Raw genomic sequence first — 12,141 nt, 5'->3', positions numbered from 1 at the left:
CTACGATAGAAACCAACGTGTCCAAGAAATGAGCGGATTTGTTTGACAGAGGTGGGAGGTGGGAATTTGGAGATTAGGTCAGCTTTTGCATTATCTACCTCGATCCCTCGTTTAGAAACTATGTGACCTAAGATAATCCCCTCTTAGACCATGAAGTGACTCTTCCCCCAACTGAGTATCAAGTTTGTCTCGAGCATCGTTGAAGAACTTTTCGCAAGTGTTCAAGACAAGTTTCAAAAGAAACCCCAAAGACAGAGAAATCATCCATAAATATTTCCATAAAGTCACCTACTATTTATGAGAAAATTGCCATCATTCACCTCTGGAAGGTTGCTAGTGCATTACATAATCCAAACGACATTCTTCAAAAGGCAAATGTGCCATATGGATAGGTGAAAGTATTTTTCTCTTGGTCTTTAGGGTAAATGGCTACTTGGTTATACCCAAAATACCCATCTAAGAAGCAGAAATATTTTTGCCTTGCAAGTTTTTCTAGAATCTAGTTAATAAAGGGTAGAGGAAAGTGGTATTTTTTTGTGACTGCGTTGAGTTTCCTAAAGTTGATGCATACTCGCCTTCCCGTGGTAAGTCGGGGGGGGGGGGGGGATCACTTCACCTTGATCACTGGTGACCACGGTGAGTTCACCCTTCTTAGGCACCACTTGTGTAGGACTGACCAAACTACTATCTGAAATTGGGTAGATAATACCCGCATCCAATCACTTGACTATTTCTCGCTTGACCACTTCTCTCATATTTGGGTTTAACCGCCTTTACATTTCCCTACTTGGTTTGACACAAATCGATAGACTAATCCCTTTTAGGTCAGCCATCGACCAACCAATGGCACCCCTATAATCTTTTAAGACATCGATCGGTTTCTCTTCTTGTATAGGAGTTAAATCAGCTGCTATAATTAATGGTAGTGTTTGGTTGGGTCCTAGAAACACATATTTAAGGGAGTCCAGCAAGACCATAATGGGTTATTCACTCTTTAGCTCTAGGAGAGGTTCAATAGTAGGCCAAGACCATAATGGGTGAGGGGACTTTGTTAAAACATTAGCTTCCTTCATCGGGTCATCCACTATGACTGGTTCGGTTCCTCTGGGGTTTCTATTTACATTTATTGTACAACGATCTTGTTCTGGGTAGGCAAAAGGACTTCCAGACTCATACAGATCTTCACACTTTCCCTCCCTTTGAAGAGCTAAGATTTCTTCAGCATTTTCTAAGTATGGGACATTAGAGGTTGTAAGATCTTGGTATCGAGAAAGACATAGGGATTTGTTTTTGGGGTCTACAACCGACTGACTAGGCATTGAATCATCCTCCTACTGCAGGTTAGCTTCCATGAGCTGAATTACTTGGCTCTCTAATCTATCGATAGACTGCTATTGAGCTAAAATAATTTGTTGGAGCTGTAGAAACCTATCATTAAGTGAATCGGTTTGATAAGGCTGAGGGGAGGTTTGACATGGCTGAGCCGGTTGAGTCCTAGGGTAATCATTGTACTCATAGTGAGTTTGGGCTTCAGACCATTGAGAATGTACATCTGGCCAGGTGGTTTCTTGGGTTTGGGCCCAATAAGCGAAATTGGGCTAATTTTCCCACCCAGGGTTATATAGACTAAAGGACAAGTTAGCATTGGGTTGAAAAAATTCATTAGCTACATGTACTTGCTCTAGAATGACTGGTTGACATGGGCCCGCCGTCGGGCACTGACTAACATGATGGGTCGGGCTTGCACAAATGGAACATGTTGGGCAAGATGACAAGGTTGGGAATGGACTAAATCGTTGACGACATGCAAGGACTTGGTCAAGTCTTTGGGCCATCCCATTGATCTTGTCCAGTTGTTGAGACACATGGTTTCAATCTATCTGTGGCTTAGGTTGGAAGCAGTTTCTCATTCCACAAACTCCGATCATTGAATTCATTTTTTCATATTTTGTTTTAACCCCCTTTTTTTTCTTCTTTTTGAAATTTGAAATTTAAATTTTGAATTTTAATTTCAAATTTGGATTTTGAAATTTAAATTCTAAAATTTAAATTCAAATTTTATTTTTCTCTCTTTTTTGTGTTTTTATTATTTTTTCTTTTTTAATTCAAATTTTAAATTTTTGAGATTTTAATTCAAATTCAGATTTTGACATTTAAATTCCTGAAATTTAAATTTAAAAAAAATGCAAGCAAATCAACCACATGACCTAGGATTGACTTAGGGTTTCCTAAACTAGTGGTTCAACCAATGTGAATCCTCTTAGGTTCACTTGAATTACACCACTTCCTTTGGTTAGCCAGGTAAGAGGTGGGGATGAGTGAGGCTCCCCTTGCTCTTGCAAGGACCTAATTAAGTAACCACAAAACCCGCTTAGGTGTAGCCGTTTAACCTCTTTCCTTAGACACTAACCGCCGGTTATGGAAAGTAATCACAAGTTTCCTTAAAATTCAGTACACTTTTGAACCATGTGTGAGGCTTCCTTAAAGGATCTTGCTATCCAAATTTTAAATTAGGGTTTAGGGTGAATCGCACATGATGGGTGGTGATTTTTGGGCCAAGGAAGGGTGATAAAATCCCCACTTTATCTTATTTAAGTTGGATGCCCTTAAATGAATTAACGAAAAAAAAAAACAAAATGAATGCAACTAATTACAATGCATGAACAATTATTAAGCAAAAGGAACAATTAAAATAAGAAAACCTAACACATTCACAACTAGCAATGATAATTTAGTAATTAAATAAACCTATATGATGCATGCTCTAGAATATCAAACCCTAAATGTTGGAATGAAAATGCGAAAATTTTAAAATATTAAACAATTTTTTTTAAAATTTTTATTATATTTATTTATTTTTTTTTGAAATTCAAAATTTTAAATTTAAATTTCGAAATTTGAAATTCAAATTCAAATTTAGATTTGAATTAAAATTAAAATTAAAATTAAAATTTGGAATTTAAACTCAAATTTGAAAATTTAAACAATTTCCTATTTAATGATTAATTATTCAATTAAATAACTAAAAAAAGGATTTGAATAATGCAACAACAAATTATAACAAACAGAAAATAAAAGAAATAATTATGCTAAAAATGAAATTAACTACTACCAAAATAAATTCTAACAAGAAAAATTGCTATTCTAAAAATCAAACTGAAAATAAAATAAACAAAAGAAAATTATGTGGCAATAAATAAAATAAAATAAAATAAACAAAATCTTTTTTGTTTCTTATCTAAAATAAAAGAAAAAACACAAACCTAATAAGACAGAAATTCGAACAAGAAATTAAAATAAAAAAAGAAAAATAGATCTTGAAACGAAATGGAAGAAAAATAATACTAAAAAAATAAATCGAATCTAAATTAAAAAATAAAAAATCACTATTGTACCAAAAAAAAAGAGTTCAAAAATAAAAATAAAAAAATAAAAAAAATGGGACGACTACACTTGAAACGCAACCCAATTAATCTTCTCTTCTCTTCTCTCCCGTAGTCCCGCAATGCTCTGGTACCCCTCCTTTCGCTATTTCGTCCAACAAAATCAAAGAGAAGTAAGAATTAAAATGAGATAACGGATCAAGTAATTGCTTCCCTAGCAACAACGCCAAAACTTGGTGTGTCCAGAAGCGTGTTGTTAACCACTTCGGAAGACTAGTTTTAATATTTATAAATTTTTTCCAATTCTCAAACAAATACAAACGTAGTAAATGGGTGAGAACGGGTCGTATCCACAGAGAAGCAAGGGAAAAATCGTTACGTACTTAGATCCAGGAAAAAGAATACAATTGAGAATTACAAAAATTAGAAAATAAAATTTATTAATGCTGAAATTAAAGGTTCGGAATTAAACAAGACAATAACTAAAATTTAGAAATTAACAAAAGAAATAAATAAAAGTGATCCAAAATTTGGATCTAGTGGCGGTAGTTGCAGATTGGCCGGACAGTTTGCAGAAACCCCTCCTGACAAGAACTGGGTGTCCTTCCCCTCTTTATCCCTCGAACCCCTTGAGACACCTTAGCCTTGAACCGAATGAATTCAGATCTGCAAAATAGTGAAATGAACATGAATTAAATTTAAAAGAGTGTTGAAATAAAAATAACGGAAAAGAAAAAGAAGAAAAGAAAAGAATGGTTGATCAGATCCAATGGTAGTAGTTGTTGAGTGGTTGAACAGTTTGTAGGAACCCCTCTTGATAAGAACTGGACGTCCTCCCCTTCTATAACCTTTGAATTCCTCAAGAAACCTTAACCTTGTGAACTGGGTGAATTGACCAACCCCTTCTATAGGGCCCCTAGGGTTCTTTTTATAGAGAAGGGTGGACACAACTAGGAATAGAGAGAGGGGGGGCGGTAGCTGGGTTTTAGCAAAGTTATGGGTGCCCTAGGGTTTCTAATGGATGGTTAGGACGGTTTTAGGGTGATCCTAAGGCTGAGAATAGAAGACGGAATAGAGGGTTGAGATCTAGTGGTTAGAGGCTGAATAGTGAGGATTAGCAGTTAAGTGACACCCTAGGGTTTAAAAACTACAAAGAGAATGCCCTAGAATGGATGGTGGAGATTAGAAGTGGTGGAGGGTGGAGATTAAACAGTTAGGGGCGGCTAGGGTTTGCTAAGGATGAAAAGAATAGGTTAAAAGGGTGCCTTAGGGTTTGGTACGGGGAGGGGAGCATGCTAATACAGTAGGAGGGGCACCAAATTGGGTTTAGCAGATAGAAGGCGCCCTCCTGTTCTCAGTTTTTCACAAAAACACCTCCTTTAAATTGGACTTCACACCAGCTTTCCAAAAACTGCATTTTAGCCATGTAACTTTCCAATTTTTCCACAAAATTTGCTCAGAGACCCTCAGAGGTCAAAACTAAGAACAGGAGGCGCCCTCCTGTTCTCAGTTTTTCACAAAACATCCCCTCTCAACTGGACTTCACACCAGCTTCCCAAAAACTGCATTTCAACCATGTAACTTCCCAAATTTTCCACAGAATTTGCACAGAGACCCTTAGAGGTCACAACATTGAATTTAACTGGGAAAAGGCCATATATTGACTATTCTAAGGCCGAAAATACCCCTGAAATGGTGCCTTTAAGGCATCAAAATGTAGAGTTACCATCCCCTTGCCTAAGTCCTCTTTTAGGAAATATTTTGTTTGTAGGGGTGCTATTGACTAAAATCTGATAAGAGACTGTAGAGACACACTCTATTACCCACTGAACCCACCTTGGCCTAAACCCCAACTTGAGAAGACTTTTCTCAATAAAAGCCCACTCCATTCTATCATAGGCCTTGCTCATGTCAAGCTTTAGGGCCATCATTCATTTCTTGCTTTTGCTAGATTCCATGTGGTGGATAAACTCATGAGCTATGAGGATGTTGTCATTTATCAACCTCCTAAAAATGAAAGCACTCTGACTTTTGCTGATGATGGAGTCCAGCAAAGGCTTTGGCCTATTTACTATAATTTTTGCTATAACCATGTAGGTTGTATTACATAAACTAATATGTTTGAAGTGGGCTGCACAATCTGGACTCTTAACTTTAGGAACTAATGCAATGTAGGTAGTGTTCAGCTCCCTTAGAAGGTACCCCAAGTGGAAAAATATTTTTACAACATTAATTACATCATCCTTAACCATTCCTTAGTACTTTTGGAAGAAAAAAATTGGGAGGCCATATGGGCCAGGATTTTTCTTAGGTTCCATTTAGAAAAGTGCAGCTTCAATCTTTTCCTCATTTACATCCCTCTCAAGAGAGGACCTCATTTCCTTTGTGATAGTGTTAGAAGAGGCCCTCACAACCTTCTAACCAAATGCCTACAACATTTTTTATTTTATTTGTTCTATTTGTGGCCCTTCTTTTAATGGTAACCAATTCTGTCTAGACTTTTGGGCCCATAACATTTAATTTCTTCCCTTTTTAACCAAGTATTCATTTGGTTTTGAAGGTTTTCCACAGTGTCAAAATAAAATTGCCCCCTTTTCGCATTCATTTCAACTTCTAGAGCATTCATACAATCGATTATCTTAGTTTGAACTTTTGGCTTAGGATTCTACACTTTTCCTTTAACAAGTAGGTGTGCACATGCTTTGCATGTGATAATTCTAAATGATGATAATGATAGTAATAATATATCCAAAATTTTTGATAAACATTATGTCTTTTTTATTTTTTTGTTTATATATTTTTTATTTTTTATTATTGTTAGCACCCAATTTTTGCTCTATCCCTTCACCCTACCTTTTTGTACCCTCCTCTTAGACCCTAAAAACTTAAAAACACAACCAGATCAACTTGGAACTTTTCAAAACCCAAAATACCTTCATTTGACACAATCCACAAGACAAATAACAACCTTGAGGTCAACATCAACGTCCAATCAGACATCATCCTCAGACTTGGAAAACTACAACTTAGTTACACATCAGTTTTCATGACTAAACTCCAAAGATTCACCGTTCATCATGTCAACCCCTTTCTAACGGCCCCAATCTATACAACATTCAAACTACAACTTCTCAAAATCAAATCCAACACACCCATCACCTCAATACCACTAGGAAGCAATCAACTAGTGAATTCCACCATAAATCTATGATGATCAACCACAAAAATGTCAAAATTTCATTTTGTTGGCCCTGAATGATTGCCAAGATCAACCATATCATTTTTATATTAGAACCATCCACTTGACTCCATGCCCTAATCCATTCCTACTTACCAAATGGATGCTTAAAATTCCCCTGTTTGACCCATCATCAAGCCAAGATCCTATTTCAGCAAATCCCATTAATTGGAGCTTACCATCTATCATCCCAACCTCATATGACCAATCGGACCTTACCATTGTATTTGGAGACCCAAAAAACCATAGCACATCAAATTTCATGATCAAACACCTCTGTTTGACCGTTCAAAAAGTAAGATTCTATTTCTAACCCCTTCTTTGATTGTAAAACCATAAGCTAAGACCATGATCTAAACTAAAACTATCAGTATACACCTATGATCAAAGGTCCATCACTTCCATTAGATTTAGGATGATGGAAACTGCCAATCCACCAAATTTCATCCCAAAATTCCACTATTTGACCCTTCATCAAACAAAGATTCTATTTCAACAAATCACATTGACCCTAACTTGTCAGCCATAAATCTCTACTATCCCAACCTTATTTGTCCAATCATACCTCACCACTATGTTAAGAGGACCAAAAAAACCCAACACGCCAAATTTCATGACCAGACTCATCTGTTTGACTGTTAAACTAGAAATATACCATTTCAACACACCAGATTAAATTGCCATGCCATCTGGCCCAACCTGAAGCCTTAAAAGGGTGATAGATGATGTCATGCCCATTCTTAACCCATTAGAATACATGAACCAATGAAACAAAGCCTAATAGACCAAAAAATCTCAAAATACCAAACAGACCCCTACTTAAGACCAAGAAAGGACAAAATAGCTTTAAAAAGTTCAACAAATTTATGTTTTTTTTGCCATTGTCAACCCAAATACGAGACTGCATTGTTTGGCACGCCCCGGGCTCCCATTGGATGCACAAAACCCATGTAAATATCCCCCCAATTGAAGAAAGAGTTTCACCAAACAGGAAAAATTGACTGGACACCTATTTCTTTAAAGAATCTTTGCCTATTTGTGTGTAAAACTTCTGCTGAATCTCGGGCACTGTAGCTGAACGAATCCAGACCTGAATCCTCTCCCCTTCTCAATAAATACTAACCTAATTTGAGCTCCAGGAGATTGGATTGAAGGGAGGAAACCTGAAAGAGGTTCCTAGAGAAAGAAAAAGAGAGAAGATGACAGTTTTTTAACTTCTGTAACCCCCCATTTTGCTTGAAATCCCGAAGTCCTTGAAGCCAAGTTCAAGCCTCATCTCTTGTTCTTCCAAACTTCACACCAGAAACACTCAACCCAAGTTTAATTTGAAGTCCCTAGCTGTTGGAAAACTCTTGTCAAGGTACATACAAAAGGTAAGTATTTTTTTTTTTAGTTTTTCTTGGTTGCTTGAAGCTCTAAAAAAATGTTGGAGAACCATCATTTTCAATTTCTTCTTGACTGAGAATAGAAACAAAGAGGCGAGTGTCTTAGGGAAATCAGTACCTAAGACCTGATAACATCACCTCAAAATCGGTCTTAGGAGAAGGTGAAAGCATGCTTCTTCAAATTTTAGAAATTCCTACAACTATTTCCTTTTCTCAAAAAGAAATTGAGCCTGAATAACTCCTGTATCGGGCTACTAAAACAACTTGGAGAGAGGGGTGCCCAATAGCTTCTTTCTTCTAACCCTTAGAACCCAAAATCTCTTGGTTGTATGCCTTTCCCACGGAAGACAGCCATTGTCAATGACCTAAATCGAGTTTTTCAAATCTAAAAAATGAGAGCCCATTTCCTCTAAGAAAATGGGTGGCGACTCCAACTCTTTGAGCTGGCCATGAGCTTCCTGGAGCTCACAATTAATAATCAGACATAGATTGTAAAATCTAAATCTGATTACATAAACATCTCATCCAAATATGTGAGAGTTAGATCAAGTTGTGAAGTTTCAAGTATCATTAACAGGCCTGCCTACTTGGCTAAACTCTTCTTTTTGTAATGTTTTTTCTTTTTGGTGTATATTTTTTGTTCATTTATCAAAAACAAAATGTAAGGTATAAATAGAGGAAGTTGAATGAGTTGAAAAGTAGTAGTTGAACTTACAATTAAATAGGGACTAAATAAAAAAAATGAGCATTTTAGTCAAAAGAAAGTTCTACAATCTTATTTATCTTTTTAATAGTAGTATATATATAGAATAATAGATGTGTTTGAGTTTTTCTATATATTTTATTTTTTGTATTTTTGTGTGTAAAAATATTTCTGATATGTTACATATACTTTTTGTTTAATATGATAAATATATGGTATTATACATGTGCTCGAATGCTTTTTTTTTCAAAATTTATGTATTTATTTTTATTTTTATATTATATTAATTATTATTATTTATTTATGACATTAAATGCTAATACATTTAACCCAAAAGTTGAACTAGTTATTATTAACTTTTATATTTCATTTTTGGCAGTTATAAATTATGTTTTTTATTTTCATTATCAATAAAAACAATTCTTGTTTATTACACTTATTTTTTAATTTGGTTAATAAAAATATCATACATGTGTCTAATGTTTTTTACATTTTTTGTAATTTTCTATATTTATTTTTATTTTAAAAATTTTATTACCTAACTATGACTTTATAGGTGTATTATTTTGATTTAGATGGTTGAATTCCTGGCCACCACTTGGATAAAGAATGGTTTTGTTTTTGAGTCAATTTTAAAATATATGGGCTTATATTGTTAAAAAATATTAACATAGATATGATTAGTAGCATTTATTAATGAAAATTACTTAAATATAGGATTTAATAAGAGGAAATGAGATTTAATACATTAAGTATAAGACTTAATGAGATGGTATTAAATGAAGTGGAAAGTAATACTTGAAATTGCATTACATTTTCAACCCTTATAGAGATGAACTAAATACATAAATATGGACATTTTAGTAGCCATGAAAGCTCACATTAAAGCTATAATAAAATGACTTTTATAGCCATTCTCAAACAAAGAAATAGAAGATAAATTTAGTCCAAATAAAGTTTCACACTACATCCACACTTTTATATATAGTATAGATAGTATAGATTTAAATTGATTTGAACCTAAAAAATGAGAATTTGGAGTTTTGCTTTTTTAGAAATTAGAAAGAGAGGGTAACAATTAATATAGACCATAAACTTGGGAAGAGGGGGTACTTAAAAGTAGGGGTGAGCATTATTCGGCTAAAACCGAAAAATTGAACTGGAAATTTTGGTTTTGGTTTTTTGAAATTCCAATTTTCGGTTTCGGTTTTTAGAATTAAAAATTTGGTTAACCTAATAAACAGAACTAACCAAAATTCATTATATAATATGTAATATATAATATATAATATGCTATATATTTATATATTAATATATTAAATATAGTATATTATAATGAAATTCAGTTTCAATTAACATATAATATATATTATACGTTATAATATATAATATTTTATGTATGTTATTGAAATTCGATTTTAACTAAAATAATCGAAAATCGAACCAAAAATTTTGGTTTCGGTTTGTTTTTTTATATTTTATTTTGGTTTTTTAAATTTTGGTTTATTCAATAAGTTTTTAGCCGAATAAACTGAATGCTCACCCTTATTTAATAGCCATGTACTCACATGGCTACATTCCCCCTGATTGGCTAAAGCATGAAGGATTCGATTTACTAGCCAGGGATTTGGATAGTGCTAAGGAATAATCCCCTATAAGGTTTTATGGTTGTTTGTAGGTTTTGCTAGTTGTGTTTGTGTGCCTTGCTAGTTTTCTTGTATCTTTTATTTCTTCATTTGCTTAATAAATCCCTTATTTACCAAAAAAATAGAAAAGAAAGGTTTAGACACATGCTGCTAAGGCTTAGTCAGGAAGGAGTGCAAATACAAATTTGTAAAGTGCAAAAGCTTATATTGCATTATATTGTATGTATTTATATTGTACATATTTGTATTTGTACTCTCTCCAAACTAACCCCAAGGAACAATTTAGATTAGCTTGGTTGCTATCATGTGAGAAAGAGAAATAATCTCCAATAAATTTCCAGTGAAAAGATTAAAATAAAAATAGAAAATAAAGTAATAAAGATACAGATGTTTTACAAATCCTGAATAAAAGAAAAACAAAAGACACAAAGGATATAAATGCATTAATTGCAGGCAACCTAAAGTTTTTAATTTTTTATGGCCCTTGACCTTGGCATGGTGCTAGGAAAACTTAAGAGATTTTATGACCTTGGAAGTTGGGCCTGGGGATAGCAAACATTAGTGGCCGTGGCCACGTTGAGGGAAATTAAGACCCCGTTTGGTGCATCTTTTTGCCTCGGCAACCCGTATTTTTGTCTTTTCTCATTTGATTGGAAAAAGATTTAGCTGTTGAAAGCTACAATCTCGAAAAGATGTGGGAAGCCCGTTTCAAGCTATTTACGGGAAGCTCCAAATGGAGCTTTTTGCTTTTTTTTTTTCAATTTGTCTTTGCGTGGAAAGATGTGCCTTAACCAAATAGTCTTTAAGCTGTTAAGATCTTAATGCAAAAAAAGCTCACATCGTCTTTTGACTAACAGGTTTGCTAAAAAATCTTCTAAAGAAACTTGCCAAACGGCCCCTAAATCTTTGGGCCAACTCACATGAGAAGAAGAAGAGAAAGTTACCTTCGATGGTATACTTGCAAAAAGGAGATAAAGATTAGCTCGTGGGAAGAAGAAAAAGAAGAAAGACACTCAAAGAAGAAGAAGAAGAAGAAGAAGAAGAAGAAGATTACGCAGGTCGACAGTGGCAGATTTCGGAGTTAGGGCTTGAAGCTTTGATAGTTTTTATTGAAAGATTTATTTTTTCTCACAAGCGTGTACAAAGAACCACATGTTCGAAGAAGCCAAAAGATTACAAAAACTTCATTTGAAACTTCCTGAAATAGCCCAAATTTGGGTTTTTTGCGTCTCTTGCGAGCTGCATCTTTTTCAGAATAGATATATCATTTACCAAACAGGAAAAGCCCGGAGTTCGGGCTTCCGAGCTTTTAAACAGCCAAAAGCCCATCCGAACAGAATTACCAAACGCGGCCTAATTAAATTAACAAATAAATAAAAGTCGTCCCTGGTTACCTGGTTATAACTCATAATAGAGAAACCAGTCAGTAATCCTGGACAGAGCAGACAAAACAGTTTAGCCGCGCCTGTGGTCTTGAGTACTAAATCGAGCAGATCTGCTATTAACTTGTTTGCCAATTTGGTTTGAGAAAATGGTTTCCACTTAAATTTACCGTCATACAAGAATAGGATGACTCTTCATCGTTAATTTGTAGCTTTGTTAAAAATGTTATGACAATTTGAGTTTTGAAAATTTGGATGGTTCCCTTCTAAAATCAGGTAAACAAATTCAAAATCCTAATATATCAAGACTGACAAAGGAGGCTTTTGTTGGGAGCAAATACGATGGGGTCACAGCAATTCATCCAAGGCTTTCATTTTATGGTTTTGGCACCGTGCTCAAAAAT

This window comes from Nelumbo lutea, chromosome 1, assembly GCF_056320005.1.
Source record: "Nelumbo lutea isolate HS-2025 chromosome 1, American lotus-T2T, whole genome shotgun sequence".
NCBI classification, from domain to species: Eukaryota; Viridiplantae; Streptophyta; class Magnoliopsida; order Proteales; family Nelumbonaceae; genus Nelumbo; species Nelumbo lutea.
Note: the sequence above shows the minus strand (reverse complement) of the source record.